This window comes from Cajanus cajan, chromosome 1, assembly GCF_000230855.2.
Source record: "Cajanus cajan strain Asha chromosome 1, NIPB_CcT2T_4, whole genome shotgun sequence".
In the NCBI taxonomy this organism is placed as follows: Eukaryota; Viridiplantae; Streptophyta; class Magnoliopsida; order Fabales; family Fabaceae; genus Cajanus; species Cajanus cajan.
In genome coordinates this window covers 13,055,837-13,072,545 of record NC_138517.1, presented here as the reverse complement: position 1 = coordinate 13,072,545, position 16,709 = coordinate 13,055,837, and positions in this window count along the sequence as shown.

The window sequence follows — 16,709 nt, the reverse complement described above, 5'->3', positions numbered from 1 at the left end:
ATCCCCTCAAACTCGTCTTGGGAGATAGTGTGCGACACATATGCCTCGTTCAAGACTTTCGATAGAGCTTGCCGATGCGGTTCGGAACTTAGGATCAACGACAACAGCGTAATCTTTGCTGGCGTCCTATGAAGTTGATCCACGATGGAATACTCGCTCTGTCGGATAAACTTTAACAGCTCATCAGTCTCCTCCTCGGATTCTTTATTTTCCTCGGTTTTATCCTTTTCTCTTTTTTTTTTTTTTCTTTATTCTTGGGGGCTTTATCATGAAGATCATCGGGAGTGTAGATCCTGCCACTCCTAGTCATGCCCCCAAGTCCAGCGATGTTGGAGATATCGCTGTCGGCAGAAGAGTGGATGTCGTATATCCACGGCACAGCCTTATTTGATTCGTAGGGGAAAGGTCTTGGAGCGGTGATCCTTAATGGTGTCGGACCTTCCCCTTTATTCGTCTTGATTACCAACAACGGAGTTGATGTGCGCTTGCTTGGCGCGGTTGTTGGCTTACACTTGATGACGAACGGCGTGCGATCCATTTTTGAACATACGCATCGATTTAATCCTTTCTTTTTATTTATGTTTATTACTGAATTACTAGGAGGGATGTATGAAATGAATGATTCCTAGATCCTTCCATGATCTATATGCATGAGATGATGATGTTGAATATGGATGCATTGTGTTTATTGAACTAAGCATTATCATGTTTTTAGGATTTTCCTAAGATGATGCATGATATTGCTTGGTTTGGGTAAATACATATTTTTCTTTTGAATATTTTGTATCTTTTTTGTATTTTTTGGGTGAAAAGGGAAACTACCTATATGAATGCAATGAAGGTAGATGTTAACACCATGTACTAGAAGATCTTTATTTCTATTTATTCTTTTTATTTAAAAAAAATGTTGTACGTTTAAAAGGTGCAAATGTACGCTCATACAATGTCACATAAAAATGCACAAACAATTCACTCATCCACGAACAGTCACGAGCGAATCACGAGGTAGGGGTCTCCTGCAGAAAAGTGCATATTCAAGGAGGATCTAACTGTTCTCACTTGGTCAAAGGCCCCCAAGGTGCCCCCATTATAGGGACCCAATTCCTCTCGTCGTAAGTCGATGGAAAGCTCCAACGCACCGTCGGACTCAAGTTCATGGTTATCACCTTGAGTGATGTTTTCCGACAACGGTCTCATAGGCTCCTATAAACCCATCAACCGGCCGTACTAACATCCACTCCCTATGGATTACCACTCATGCCCCCGGGTATAGAGGGAACTGTTGTGTGCAAAGGTTTGTGTGCAGTTTTTATTTCAAACAATTGCGTAAATTTAAAAATACAACAGTTATTTAAAGCCAAATATATAAAGCATGTTATCATATAAGCAAAGGGGTAATGAAGTAATTTTAACTATTATTTGTTAAAAATAATCTGTCACTAAATGGGACTGACTCTCGAAGCTTCCCCAGTGGAGTCGCCATCTGTCGCCACCGGCCCGAAACGGGCTTTCGGCATTCGCGAAGGATGGTTGGACTCTTTTATTTGTTTAAAAATATGGATTGCTAGAATGACTTATTCTCAAACTGAGACCTCGTCAAACGAGCAATTTTATTAAATGATTCACCAATCCATATTAATCCCAAGCGGGACCCTCCATGGATTAGTGGTTTTCGCAAAAGGAGGGTTCGTGGAGTCGCCACCAATGTTTTACTCAAAACATTGGAAAAAGGGATAAGGCAATTGATTTTATAAATCAACTTTGGCCATTACAACCAGAGTTGGGTAAGGGAGTCGGTTACGCGTGGGGAAGGTGTTAGCACCCCACAGCGCCCCTTTCGGGTTCCCTATGACAGATTATTTCTAAAATAACAGTAAAATTACTAAATTACCCCTATTTATTATAAGCGATTATACTTTAAATATCTACATGATGACAATTAAATATGCACACAGAAAGCAGTAAAAGGAAGGATTTTAAGAAGAAACCTTTGAAGCGTGCTTTTATATATTTCGTAAAACTGGGAAGCTTTTTGGCGTTCCCTCGCTCTACAAGCCCGCTCGCTCCCTCCTATAAAATTTTGACTATGGAAATCCGGAGGATTTCCCTTCGACTAGGTTCGAATCTCCAAGCTAAGTGCTCGGAATTCCAGAACTTCGTCGGATCGACTCCCAGAGAGATTTCTAGGGCAGAACACTGCTCAAAAACCCCAGAATACTCAAGGAGGGAGTCAAAACTGAGTGAAAAAGTCCGGAATGACGTCCAATTGACGTCATATTTATAGGGAATAGGCGCAATACGGCCTACAGAAGCAATACGGCCGTATTGAAGCTTCAATACGGCCGTATTGATTTCAGTACGGCCGTATTGAAGTTTCAGAAACTTCAATACGCCGTATTGAGTTTACTGCGGCCGTATTGAAGCTTCAATACGGCCGTATTAAGTGCAGTACGGCTGTATTGGGCTTCATTCCCTCCACTTCCTTATTTTGAGCTATTCTAAGACCTCTAGACCTACAGAGAACCCTCCTAGGGCCTTCCAGGAGTCCTTCTGGCGGATCTTCCTTCAGTCTTTGAGAGTCTTCAAGCTTTATTTCCGACCCGGACAATTTTAGGGGTCTACACGGTCTACGGGCACCTATAGACCCATTCGACAACCGGCCGTACTAACATCCACTCCCTATGGCTTACCACTCATGCCCCCGGGTATAGAGGGAATTGTTGTGTGCAAAGGTTTGTGTGCAGTTTTTATTTCAAACAATTGCAAAAATTTAAACATACAACAGTTATTTAAAGCCAAATAGGTAAAACGTGTTATTATACAAGCAAAGGGGTAATGAAGTAATTTTAACTATTATTTGTTAAAAATAATTTGTCACTAAATGGGACTGACTCTCGAGGCTTCCCCAGCGGAGTCGCCATCTGTCGCCACCGGCCCGAAACGGGCTTTCGGCATTCGCGAAGGATGGTTGGACTCTTTTATTTGTTTAAAAATATGGATTGCTAGAATGACTTATTCTCAAACTGAGACCTTGTCAAACGAGCAATTTTATTAAAAGGCTCACCAATCCATATTAATCCCAAGCGGGACCCTCCATGGATTAGTGGTTTTCGTAAAAAGAAGGGTTCTTGGAGTCGCCACCAATGTTTTACTCAAAACATTGGAAAAAGAAGTTTAAGGCAATCGATTAAAAAATCGACTTCGGCCATGACAACCAGAGTCGGGTAAGGGAGTCGGTTACGCGTGGGGAAGGTGTTAGCACCCCACAGCGCCCCTTTCGGGTTCCCTATGACAGATTATTTATTAAATAATAGCGTAAAATTACTAAATTACCCCTATTTATTATAAACGATTATATATTAAATATCTACATGATGACGAATTTAAATATGCAACAATCAGAAAGCAGTAAAAGAAGGGTTTTTTAGAGAAGAAACCTCTTGAAGCGTGCTTTTTATATATCAATGAAGTTTAGGAGGCTTTTTGGCGCTCCCTCCCTCTACAAGCTCGCTCGCTCCTTCCTAAAATATAATTTTTTACTGTGGAAATCTAAAAGATTTCCCTTCGACTAAGTTCGAATCTCCAAGCTAAATGCTCGGAATTCCAGAACTTCGTCGGATCGACTCCCAGAGAGATTTCTAGGGCAGAACACTGCTCAAAAACCCCAGAATACTCAAGGAGGGAGTCAAAACTGTGTCCCAAAAGTGTAGAATGACGTCCAATTGACGTCATATTTATAGGGATGAGGCTCAATACGGTTTCTGGGGGTCAATACGGTCCGTATTGAAGTTTTGAACTACAATACGGCCGTATTGAATTCAATACGGCCGTATTGAAGTTCAAAAAACCTCAATACGGCCGTATTGAAGTTCAGTGCAGCCGTATTGAATTCAATGCAGCCGTATTGAAGTTCAGAAACTTCAATACGGCCGTATTGAGTTCAGTGCGGCCGTATTGTAGTTTAAAATGTGCAGTACGGCCGTACTGAACTCCAAGGAGGCCGTATTGAGCTCCAAACCTCCCACTTTCTTATTTTTTGTTACTCTAAGACCTCTAAACCTACAGATTGTCATCCTAGGGTCTTCCAGGGTCTTCCAGGAGTCCTTCCGGCTGACTTTCCTTTGGTCTTCGAGAGTCTTCAAGCTTTATTTCCGACCCGGACAATTTTAGGGGTCTACATTCATTGAACTGACTCTCTACTTCCCAGGTTGCCTCACCAGTAGCTGCATCCCAAAGAATCTTCACCAAGATGATGGACTTGGCACGAAGCTCCGTCAACTTGGGATCAATCACAGCTACCGGTCTCTTCTCATAGGTCAAGTTCTCTCTAACTTTCACCTCATCCATCTCTACCACATAACTCGGTCTCTAATGTAGTTCCTCAACTGTGAAACGAGAAACACATGCTCTCCCTCTTCAAATTCTAGAGGTCTTCTCCTCCTATTAGCATAGAACTTTTATCGACTCTAGGTAGCCCTCAACCTTTCCTGAATCTATCTCACCATCTCAGTAGTCTAAAGAACTAACTTTGGACCAACCACTACTGACTCACCCTCCTGATACCAACATAATGGAGTCCTACACCTCCTGCTATACAAAGCCTCAAAAAGCACCATGCCAATATTCGAGTGATAACTATTGTTATAGGTAAACTCCACTAATGGTAACACCTCCTCCCAGCTACCCAGATGATCCAATACACAAGCTTTTAAGAGATCCTCTAGTGACTGAATTGTCCTCTCCGACTGACCATCTGTTTGTGGATGATAAGCAGAGCTCAACCTCAACCTCATCCCCAAAGCCTGATGCAGAGTCTGCCAACCTGGAAGTAAACCTTGTATCTCTGTCAGAGATAATACTGGAAGGCACTCCATGCAACCGTACTATCTCTCTAATATACAACTGTGCAAGCCTCTCTAAGGACCACCTCTTGACAGGAAGAAAGTGCACACACTTTGTCAACCTATCAACAATCACCCAAATAGAGTCATTGTTCCTAGCTGTCCTAGGTAACCCAACCACAAAGTCCATAGTGACACTATCACATTTCCACTCAGGAATCTCTATCAGCACTAAGCTTAAAGCACTAAGCTTAAAGCACTAAGCTCAAAACCAGCTGCCCTCTCAGTACCAAGCAATCCCAAAATCTTCAAAAACTCTGGATCTTGTAATTGATTAGTTCTCACCTAACTCAAGAACTCTTTAGTTGTGGTGATCATCCCACAACTAATGTGATATTGAACAACCTCCACCTGTAGTCTCAAATCTCTAAACTGCTCAATCAGCTCCAACTCCCTAATCATCATAATAGACACGTGAATGGATTTCCTACTCAATGCATCTACTACCACACTCGCCTTCCCAGGATGATACATCAATTGGAAATCAAAGTCCTTTAGAAATTCCATCCACCTCTTCTGCCTCATATTCAACTCCTTCTGATCAAACAGGTACTTCAAACTCTTGTGACCACTGAATACACTGAATCTCGCACCATATAGATGGTGCCTCCACGACTTCAAGGCAAACACCACAGCTGCAAGCTCCAAATCATGAGTAGGATAATTCCTCTCATGAGTCTTAAGTTGCCTTGAAACATATGTCACTTCTCTCCCTCCCTATATCAACACACCGCCCAACCCCTGGTAAGAAGCATCACAAAACACTGCAAAATACTCACCAATGTCAGGTAACACCAAAACTGGAGCAATAGTCAATCACCCCTTCAATTCCTGAAAACTCTGCTCACAAGCGTCCATCCAAACAAAAGCTAATCCTTCCTAGTCAGTTAAGTCAAAGGCATTACTATTCAAGAGAAACCGTCTATGAATCTCTAATAGTAACCCGTTAAACCAACAAAACTCCTAATCTTCGTAACAGTCCTCGAACGCTCCCACTGAATCACAGCCTCCAACTTGGTTGGATCCACTACAATCCCCTCTCTCGATATCACATGCCCCAAACCTCACCTTAGACAACCAAAACTCACACTTGGACAACTTGGGATACAACTATCTCTCCCTCAGCACCTCTAAAACCAACCTTAGATGCTCACGGTGATCCTCCAAAGATCTAGAATACACCAATATATCATCAATGAAGACCATCACAAACCTGTCCAAGAATGACCTAAAAATTATGTTCATGTAATCCATGAACACTATTGGAGCATTAGTGACACCGAAATGCATCACTACGTACTCACAGTGATCATACCTAGTTCTGAAAGCAATCTTCGGTATGTCACTCTCCTTTACCCTGATCTGATGGTATCCGGATCTCAAATCAATCTTTGAAAACACTGAAGTTCCCCTCAGCTGATCCATCAAATCATCAATCCTCGAAAGTGGATACTTATTCTTTATCGTCAACTTATTCAGTTGCCGATAATCAACCCACAAAGGGGCCCCACCATCCTTCTTCACTAACAATACCGAAGCACCTCAAGGAGAAACATTGGGCCTCAGCATCTGTTTCTCCAACAAATCCTCAATCTGTCACTTTAGCTCTACTAACTCAACTAGAGCCATCCTATAAGGAGCCACTGATACCGGTCTTGCACCCAGTACCAGATAAATGCTAAACTCAACATCACACATAGGTGGCAATCCCAGCACATCATCTAGGAACATCTCCGAAAACTCACTGTCAATCTCAATCCCAATGATGGCCCTCTCTGTCTCAACATTCAAAATAGCAAACACATGAAGCACTCGGCTCTATCTCTCATCAACTACTCAGCCTGACTCGCTGACAACATCTCGTCCTCCAACTAAGGAAATACCAACTCTCTTTGAGCACAATCTATAAGGATGTGATGGGCAGATAACCAATCCATCCCTAAGATTATGTCGATATCCACCATAAGCAACACAATCAGGTTCACTCGGAACCTCCTACCAAACACCTCTATCGGACATCTCACACAAATCTCCGATATCACCACAGAAATTGAAGCCGGAGTAGATACATACAAATCAACGTGCCATGCAGAAACTGACAACCTGATCTCCCCACACAATCAACAACAAAAAATGAATGTGTGGCACCGAAACCAAACAAGAACAAAACATCCTCACCTGCTGCCTTCCCTTTCCTCTTCACCAAATATGATGAAGTGGAAGCCTCTACACTTGATAAAGCAAACACTTTCCCTATAGCTGTAGGCCTAGGTGGCCTCAAAGCACTCCTAGATGGAGTCAATGGCATCTAACAATCTCTGGAAATGTGGCCCGACCTGCCACATCTAAAAAAAAAATTCCCCGAATGGATACGATCTCTAACCATGTGGCTTCTCTACATCTGTAACACTGCACCGACTGTGCTCCACCCTGAGGAGTAGCAAGACGAGGCCCCTTACTAACAGCTCCTCTCTGAGACTGAACAAGCTTGTCATAGGGTCCCCTCTACTGACCTCCCCTCCTAGATCTAGATGATCCCTCCTGAACTCTAGCAGCCTTACCGCTGCTACCACCACCTCCAATCTCTCAACAGTCTTTGCCTTCTCAACCAAGGCAGGAAACTCTACTATGGACATAGGGACTATGACCCCCTTTTAGCACATGCCTCAACCCCTTCTACAAACTTTCTACATCTCCAAGCCTCAATTATGGCCCGAGAGTAGAAACGAGTCAGATGCTCAAACCTTATAGCATACTCAAAAACAGACAAACTCCCCTGATGTAGTCTCATGAACTCTACCTCCTTAGCGTATCTAACGCCATCTGGCAAATACTTCTCCAAAAAAACTGAAGCAATCCCAATCAACAGGTACACCCATTCTCTCTAACATCTGTTTGGTGCTTCTCCACCAGTATTCAGCCTCGCCGGCCAGTATACATACTGCATAGGCCAACTTCCTCTCCTCAAAAGATCCCAAAACACTGAAGATCTTCTCCATCTCACACAACCACTAATCTATCACATCGGGATCTGAATCCCCCTTGAGGAGGCTAACATCCCCTGAACTCTGATAAATCTCTCCCATCCTGAGAGACCACCGGTCTAGCTGCCTCAACTGCAATCCTACCTGCCTCCATCTAAGCAAAGTGAGCACTTTGCTGCCGCATCACCATGGCCATCATCTCCATAGCCCTAGCGATCTGATCAAATTGAGGCCTCACCATACTAAAAGAATTCAAACATTCTTTTTTTAATACTTCACCACTACAACTCACCAACATTAACACATATCAGAGATATGACACAACAGAAACCTAGAAGGATCACTTCCCACAGAGTATCCTAAAAGACTCGACCGACTCTGATACCATAAAAGTGTAACGAACCGTCATGGTCTCTACACTTAGTGGAATCACACTACTACTAGTGAACTAAGAGAAATATTAAGTTGGATAACTCATACATACATGTATAGATAAGAATAAAAATAACTAAATTTCTTAAATACAAAATAGAACACCATATATGTACAGTCATCCAAAAAATACTATTTCTTAGTGCCGGTCAAGCACAGACAAAATTGTTACCCAAAATGGTAACCCTCTAAAACGAGGATCAAACTCCCCGTCTCGCAGTGGAAACCTCAACTCCAAGCTAGCCTGACCTACTCCCATACCAAGTATGATCATCGCAGTTCCACCACATGGAAACAGAAGGGTAAGGTAGAGTTCAAAACCAATCATACAAGTATAGAATAAAATCTATACTACACATCATCCATCTATCAATCATGTTCATAGAGTCACACCATACACTCTATCCAACACTACTCATGTATAAAATACAATCCCCTAATCATGAAGTCAAACACCACACTTCATCATATTAATAATCATGCAATAAATGTATCTCATGACAGATATCAATGCATATCAATCATCTAATGCATCGTCACGCATACACCTAGGAGATCTCCCTAACAACAGAGCTGTATAAGTGACATTCCATCCTACTGAAACCACCCCAACCGTTTTCACGCCCAATGCGCCCGCTCGGTCACAACTAAACAGGATATAATCCTCACTCGGGTTTACTCGGATGATGTCACTTACACAATTGGAAGTCCAGATCCACCGTCAGGTATAACACAGCTGGGTACGGGCTTACCATGACCTTGGCATGCATAACCAAGTCAATAGTGGAGTTCGCCCACTGACTATCCGCAAGGATCCACGCACCTTCCGGAGTACTTGGTTAAGGGAATAACCCTCGACCTCATACCTCGCTCTTCCAGTTCAAAAATATTTTTCCTCTCCTCAAGTCCTAGGCTAGACTCATGCCATAAGGCATCACATGCAATCATGCATCATACATCATACATGGTCTGCCCACCATCATGATCAACAATCATACACATGTTATAATACATCACATGCAATAATGCATCATACGTCATACATGGTCTACCCACCATCATGATCAATAAACATAACCATATGAACATATACACATGTCATATCATATTTAAACATTCATAAGTATCATCACAAAGCATACATATGAATCACCCCTCACCATACATCATATATCATACATACATGATCTAAAACTTCAACTTTAAACATGCATAAGCATCAATTCATTCATAAACATATTCATGCCTGGCGTAGCCTGAGCTCGCCCAGCCTAATCCCAACCTGAGAGTCCTAAGACTCATCCACGCCCAGCGCGTTCAAGTCACGCTCGGTGTCCTTGAAACAGAGACTCCTAAGAGTATCCACGCCTGACATAGCCAAATCACGTCTGACCCAACATCCAACTCGAGAGCCCTAAGCTCTTCCACGCCTGGCGCGCTCAACATGCGCCTAGCCTAATCCCAGTCAGAGAGTTTAGAAACCCTCATCCAAACCGACAAATCCAGCCACATGCAAACACAAAATCACAATGCATAGGCTCCATACAACACAAAAACAAACTCAAAATCTACATGCACCCATCCGATGCATCAATTCCACCCAAAACCTCAAAAAATGAGCGAATTCTCCGATCCAGCCATGGATACTCAACTTTCATGCATCAATTGAATTTTTAATCTCACATGCAACTTAAATAACAAACATTCTAGCTTCCCTCACTTGAAGATTGGCTCAAAATAACCAATAACTGAGAAGAAGTAGAATTCCCTTCCGAAGCTCAACCCGGAACTTCAATCCTCCAAAAGTAAGCTTCCTAATCTGAATTTCAAGAAATGACAGAAGACATTAGTGATCTAGAGGAGAAAAGGAATCATATAGAGAAATTTGGGAGAGAAAGGAGCTCACAGACCCAAAGTCCTTCTCTCTAAAACTTCTCTCTAAAAACTCATTCTCCTCAACTGCCCCAACCCCTATTTATAGAAATTTCGGGGTGACCAGAATGACCTGTACCGAATCCGGAACGGCCCGTTCTGCACCCCTTGATCATGGGCAAAAATATCATGCAGAATGGCCTGTTCTGAAATCAAAACGGCCCGTTCTGGAACTCATCCAGAACGGCTCGTTCTCCATCCAGAACGGCCCGTACTCCTCTCCAGAACAGCCTGTTCTCCCTCTAGAATGGCCCATTCTTGAACCAGAACGGCCCGTTCTCAACTATGTTTTATAGGTCAAATCAATAGTTTGGAACGACCCGTTCCAGTTTAGGAACGACCCGTTTTGGCTACTGAATCACCCATACCAAGCTTTTGGGCCTTCTTCAACAACTTGCTACGTTACATGTAGCCCTCAACCTCCTACCTTATCAACCACTAACTAAGGACCTAGAGGAAACTCAACACACCTTAGAAACCCACTCCAAGAGACATGCCTACTCAAGGAAGGTTTTTCAATAGTAGCCTACCTGAGCACCACTCCAAGATACCCTATGTGGGATCTTTCATTTTCAAAATAATTTTCTCTCTTCAAGTCCTAAGTTAGCCAACACGCTTTAATGCCATATCGTATTTTCAACATCTACACCTTACCATAATCTACTATATACATCACATCCAGTCTATGTATAGAGATCAACAACATCAATCATCTATAGTATACCAATGCTTAACACCTCAACCAAGAATAACATACCAAGGCTTAACAATTCATCCAAGTATAACATATCAATACCCAATAATTCATTCAATCACTACAAGAAAAATACAAAATAGTGACCGAAATTAGCGACCAAATTTTATAGGTCGCTATTTTGCGACCGAATTAGCGACCGATTAAAATAGCGACCGATTTAGCGACCGAAATTTATCAGTCGCTGTTTTGCGACCGAATTAGCGACGGATTAGAGTGGTAACGAGAAAATCGATCGCTAAATCGGTCGCTGTTTAATTGTGTTTCATGAAAACATAGTTTGCGACGAAATTAGCGACCAATTTTGAAAAAATTATCAAAAAATTGCAACCGAATTTAATTCGGTCGCTAATACTAAACTTTTGAATTTTTTTGGCGACCGATTAAATTTCGGTAGCTAAATTTTTTTTGAACTGATTGAACTGATGTGGCTTTCCCTCGCGCGCTTATGAATATAAATATTTTTTAACTAAAATTACAAAGCCAGGTTTTGATCCCTGGTTGTGGGGGTTATGGGCCAACCACCATACCGCTATTCCAATTTGATTCCTTAGTATTCTTGTGAAAGTAATATATATATATATATATATATATATATATAATACAGAAGCTTATGATTTTTATTATCTTATAATTTAATATTGAATTTCTTTTGATTATAAAACATAGTAAATAAAATCTAAAATCTGTATCAGTTTCTTTGATAAAAATATTTAATTAATTTTAAATACATATTGAGAGTGGATGAATTTATTGAAGATAAATACATATCAAGTAAGGATGATAATGATGATGAGAATGAGAGTGATTTCAATGATACAGATGAACCTTAGGTAATTTATACATTAAATAATTATTTGTATAATTCTTTTGATGTGTAGAATAGTTAAATATAATTTTATGTGTAGAACATCTATTTTGTTGTTATATGATTTAAAGTTTAAATTTATTCTTAGTAATTTGAATTATTTCTTTATTACAAGTCTATTGGATGAAAAAATAACATTTGCTCGTAAATGTGATATATGTAACAATTTCTACATTCAGATGGCAGATAGACGTAGAGGTAGAAGTAGAGGTGGTGGTCGTAAAGCACCTCGTGGTCGAGGTCATGGTGGTGTTGGCCTTCACATTTCAAGCTCCAAGTCATTGTTACCCACACAAAGAGACCCACTCCCTGTAGTTCATGAAGAACCAATTCCCACCTTCGTAGGCGAATCAATTCCTAATACTCATTCTAGACAGGACACACCTTTAACAGGAGAATGTTCATTGACTCCACAATACCCACCTCCTCCCATTCCTGAGTCTGGGGATTCATCTGACCAAAGGTTTTGGCTATCCTTGAAAGGCAAAGAGCACGTACATTTTAATTTAAAGATGATTTTTCTAATATAACATCGTTTAAATGTGATTTTGACAATATCTTTTTTAATAGATTTGTTCTTGCAAAAGGCCCTGCTGATGTCATTTCAGGGATCTTTAAGCAAAAATTTGAGGGAGCGTGGCCCACTTGGAAGGCTGTGGATGAATCAGTTTGGGACATGTGGTTCGGAGAGTTTCAGGTAATTAAATTTTGTTTAATTTAAAATGTGTTGCATGTAGTTTTTAGTATGTTTCCTAATTCATTTTTAATGCAGAAAGAGTATAAGTGGGATCCACAACATGATCGGGCCATACGAAAGACTTTTGAGCATAAAGGATCAACTCTTTTGAAAAATGCTATGCATAAGGTTAGACTAGGCGTCGATAAGGGAAATTGGAATCCCTGGAAATTCTCGAGCTATTTTGGATCAACATTGGGCTTTTGAAAAATTCCAAAACAAAAGTAATACTGCTAAAGGGAATCGGGCTGTAGAGAATGGAGCAACAGCCTACACTGGTGGCTCCATATCTGCAGGAGCCCACTTTGAAAAATTGGTAAGTTTATTTCATTTTTTATTTATATTTAGTTCAATTTAATATAATTCATTGGTTGAATTGCAATATTTAAATTTATATAGGCGAAGGAGCTAAATCGCCCCCCTACTGCTTGGGAATTAGTGGAAAAGACAAAAAAACTTAAGACTGGAGAATGGGTCAGTGATAAAGCCCGCAACATTGCTGTAAGTTCCTCTCCATGTTCTGTTTTATTCTATAATTTTTGTTGATTTTCCTTTTTGTTTGTGATCAATTTTGTCTTGTGATGTTGTTGTTGTTGTGTTGTTGTGTGTGACCGTTGTTGCATTTTGTTAATCGTCACTGATCTTGTTCACTTATCTTACTTCTATGGTAGATTTGTTTTTGTGGCCACTTCATTCTAGAAACCTCCTTTGCTTGTGGTTTTCTCATCAACCTTTTTTTTTCAAAGCAAAAACCTTGCTCATGTTTGACAATAATAAAAAAAGAGAGGATTTTTGGAGCTTGCATTAGAATAATCTGGAAAAGATCAATCCTGACAAATGGAGAAATTTGCATATTAAGTTGGTCCATCACGCCTGCAACTACCTGTTCCAGTAGAATTAATGCAAGTTAAAATGAATAAAAATATATCTGTATTTTTTATTATGACAATTAAATTATAACAGGATTATTTTAATTATTAAAATTTCTCAGAAATGTGAAATACATAGTTAAAAGTGTTATAGCATGAAACATCCTCAGAAAAGAAATATGAAATTGAATATTAATCATTTCTGATTAAGAAAAATAAATGTCTATTTTAATAGTTAAACTATTTTTTTAGAGTATACAAAAAAAAAACTTTAAGTTTCTACAGTTATCTCTATTTTAAATTTCAGTTCCTATGTGAGAAAACCAGAAGTTATAGTCTCTAATATATGTATATATGCCTAAATTTTGTCTATCTCCCTTATACTAGATAATACTTTCTGGTGGTATATCTACGAAAACTTTCTAGCAGTGATAAACCACTGCTAACGAAACTATGAATGACTAAAGTAAAACTGTATTTTTTTTCATATACGTATGATATTTAAAATGGAATAATTATAAGGATTACTTGAATAACTTTTTCTTTTTTATTTTATAATATAAAAACATATTATAACATAGATAAAATCTAACACATTATTTGAAATCATGAAATGCATGAAAGAAAAATAAAAGAATAAAAGAGGAGAGGGAAAGAACTATTTTTTTAAGGTAACTTCATTTTTTGTTATATGAAATCCTAAAATCACCAACTAAATTCACAGAGATAGATTAGTTTTCATGTAATTAGTTTAGATATTTTTTACTATTAATATAATTAAAAAAATGACACTTAAAAAAGAAATTGAAATAATAAGATTAAACATTATTGTGTAATATTTTCATGATATTATTATAACTATTTGTTGCTGAGTAAATGTTTGAAGTTTATTATGCTACTAGCTATATTTATTTAACTATGATAAGTTACTAAATATTTAAACTACTAATATAAGGGTTGAAATTTTCTTTTTTCTAAAGGAAAAAAGAGCTCCATGATTGTATTTTTAACATTGTTCTCATGGAATGCAAGTAATATGCACACCAGTATCTACCAGTCTACCTAATCAGCAACATTAAACATATTCATACTAGATAATCATTTTGAAGTATAATTATAGAAAGGTTACAAATTATATCAATAAAGTTTACTAAAGGATAAACTACTGCTAAGTCTCTGCATATGCGTGTGTTTAATTTTATAATATAAAGCCCAATTATAACTAAAATTAACTAAAATTTATGATTTTGAATCAATAATTAAAAGAGTGTTAGAGTGAGTGTTCTCTTCCCAATTAATTTTATAACTCTAAGAAGGGTTTAAATATATCAGTTGTGGATTTTGTTGTCTTGGAATTATTTGCTGAATTATTTGTTGTAAAATAACAATTATTTGTTGAATTAAAATCAAAGAATATGTTGTCTTGAAATTTTTGTTGAAATAAATTTTTTTTTAGGAGAAATATAAGGAGCATCTAATTGAAGTCAAGCAACAAGCTACACGGGATGACACAAAGGGCTCTGCTTCTACTTGTATTAGTGATAATGAAGTTTATTTGCAGGTGGTTAAAAAGAATACGAAGGGGAACTTGTATGGGCTTGCTGGATTGACCGATGATTTCATTCGCTCAACACTTCCACAATCTTCTATGTCATAGCCATCACCAGTCACTGCAGGGGTGATAGAAGAAATGCAAAATAAGATAACTAAATTAAATGTTGAGCTTGCTGCAAAGGAAGCAAAGGAAAAAGCATTGGAAGAACATAAACGACAGCATGATGAGCAGATGCAGTATATACTACGCCATCTCAACATTGACCCTTTAAGGCCAACCCCTCCTCCAACGAGTACTACCCCAGATGATCCTGACCATGGTGTTGATGATGCTCTTGATGAGATAGCAGAAGACCCTTAATTAAGCTTCTTTATTTTACTTGTTTCAGGATATTTTATTGTATTTCACTATTATTTTGTTGAAGTTTAAACGTTTTATGTTATTATTGTGTTTTTAGCATACCATATTGACAACTTATATTTTATTTATTTTTCACTATAATATAAATTTACATCGATGAGATTATGTCTTTTAGTATGTTCTAGTTTATTATTATAAATTGTGTAATAAATATATTGTTAATTTCATATTCGTTAACAGGTATAAATTTATAATTTAAAAAGAATTTAAAAATACTGGTTAGCATTAGTGACCGAAATAGCGACCAAAATAATTCGTAGCTAATTCACGTTTTTAGCGACCGAAATAGCGACCAAAATATTTCGTAGCTAATTCAAGTTTTTAGCGACCGAAATAATTCATAGCTAATTCAAGTTTTAAGCGACCGAAATAGCGACCAAAATAATTCGTAGCTAATTCAAGTTTTTAGCGACCGAAATAGCGACCGAATTTATTCGTTTTTGCGACTGATTTAGCGACCGATTTTAAAAATCTTTTTTAAATAAATAAATAAAATTTAGCGACGGAAATTGCAACCAAAAAATTCGGTCACAAAATTGGTCTCGAGAAGTTAGGAGACCAATATTTTAGCGACGGATTATGAATGTATAGCGACCAATTTTTTCGGTTGCTACTTTGCGACGGAAAAAATTTCGGTCGCTATTATCAACAGCGACCAGGGTTTTAGCGACGGATTTTTTCGATCGCTATTTCGGTTGCTGATCGTAACAGCAACTGAAATAACCTAAATAGCGACCAATTTTGGTGGTCGCTAAAACTTGATTTTTTTTGTAGTGAATAATAGTATATTACGTGCATGTTTGGTTACACGTCCAAAACGTGATTTAGAGCAAAAATCACTTTTAAAACGTAAGAGCTATAACTGATAGCTTCTATTCTAACGTGATTTATCACGTTGAAAATCTGAATCAAACGCACACTAAACATAAATAGCATATCAATGCTCATCACCATTTCAACCACACGAATATAGCTTATCAATGCTTATTATCATCATCCTACATCATACAACATACAATAAACACAAATATTTTATTCATGTTCACCAAATTAATCCATCATAGTACATGTATCAACATACAACTTATCAAAATCACTTATTATACAATGACAACCTTTACATAAAAAAAATGCACTGGAAGTTCTACTACTCCTATCATACTCATCCTTATCTCATGAAAGACAAGAGAATTTTCTACAACTCTCATGAAGATCTCAGGTTCTAATTTCATCATCGACCATGTTGAAAATTATAAAA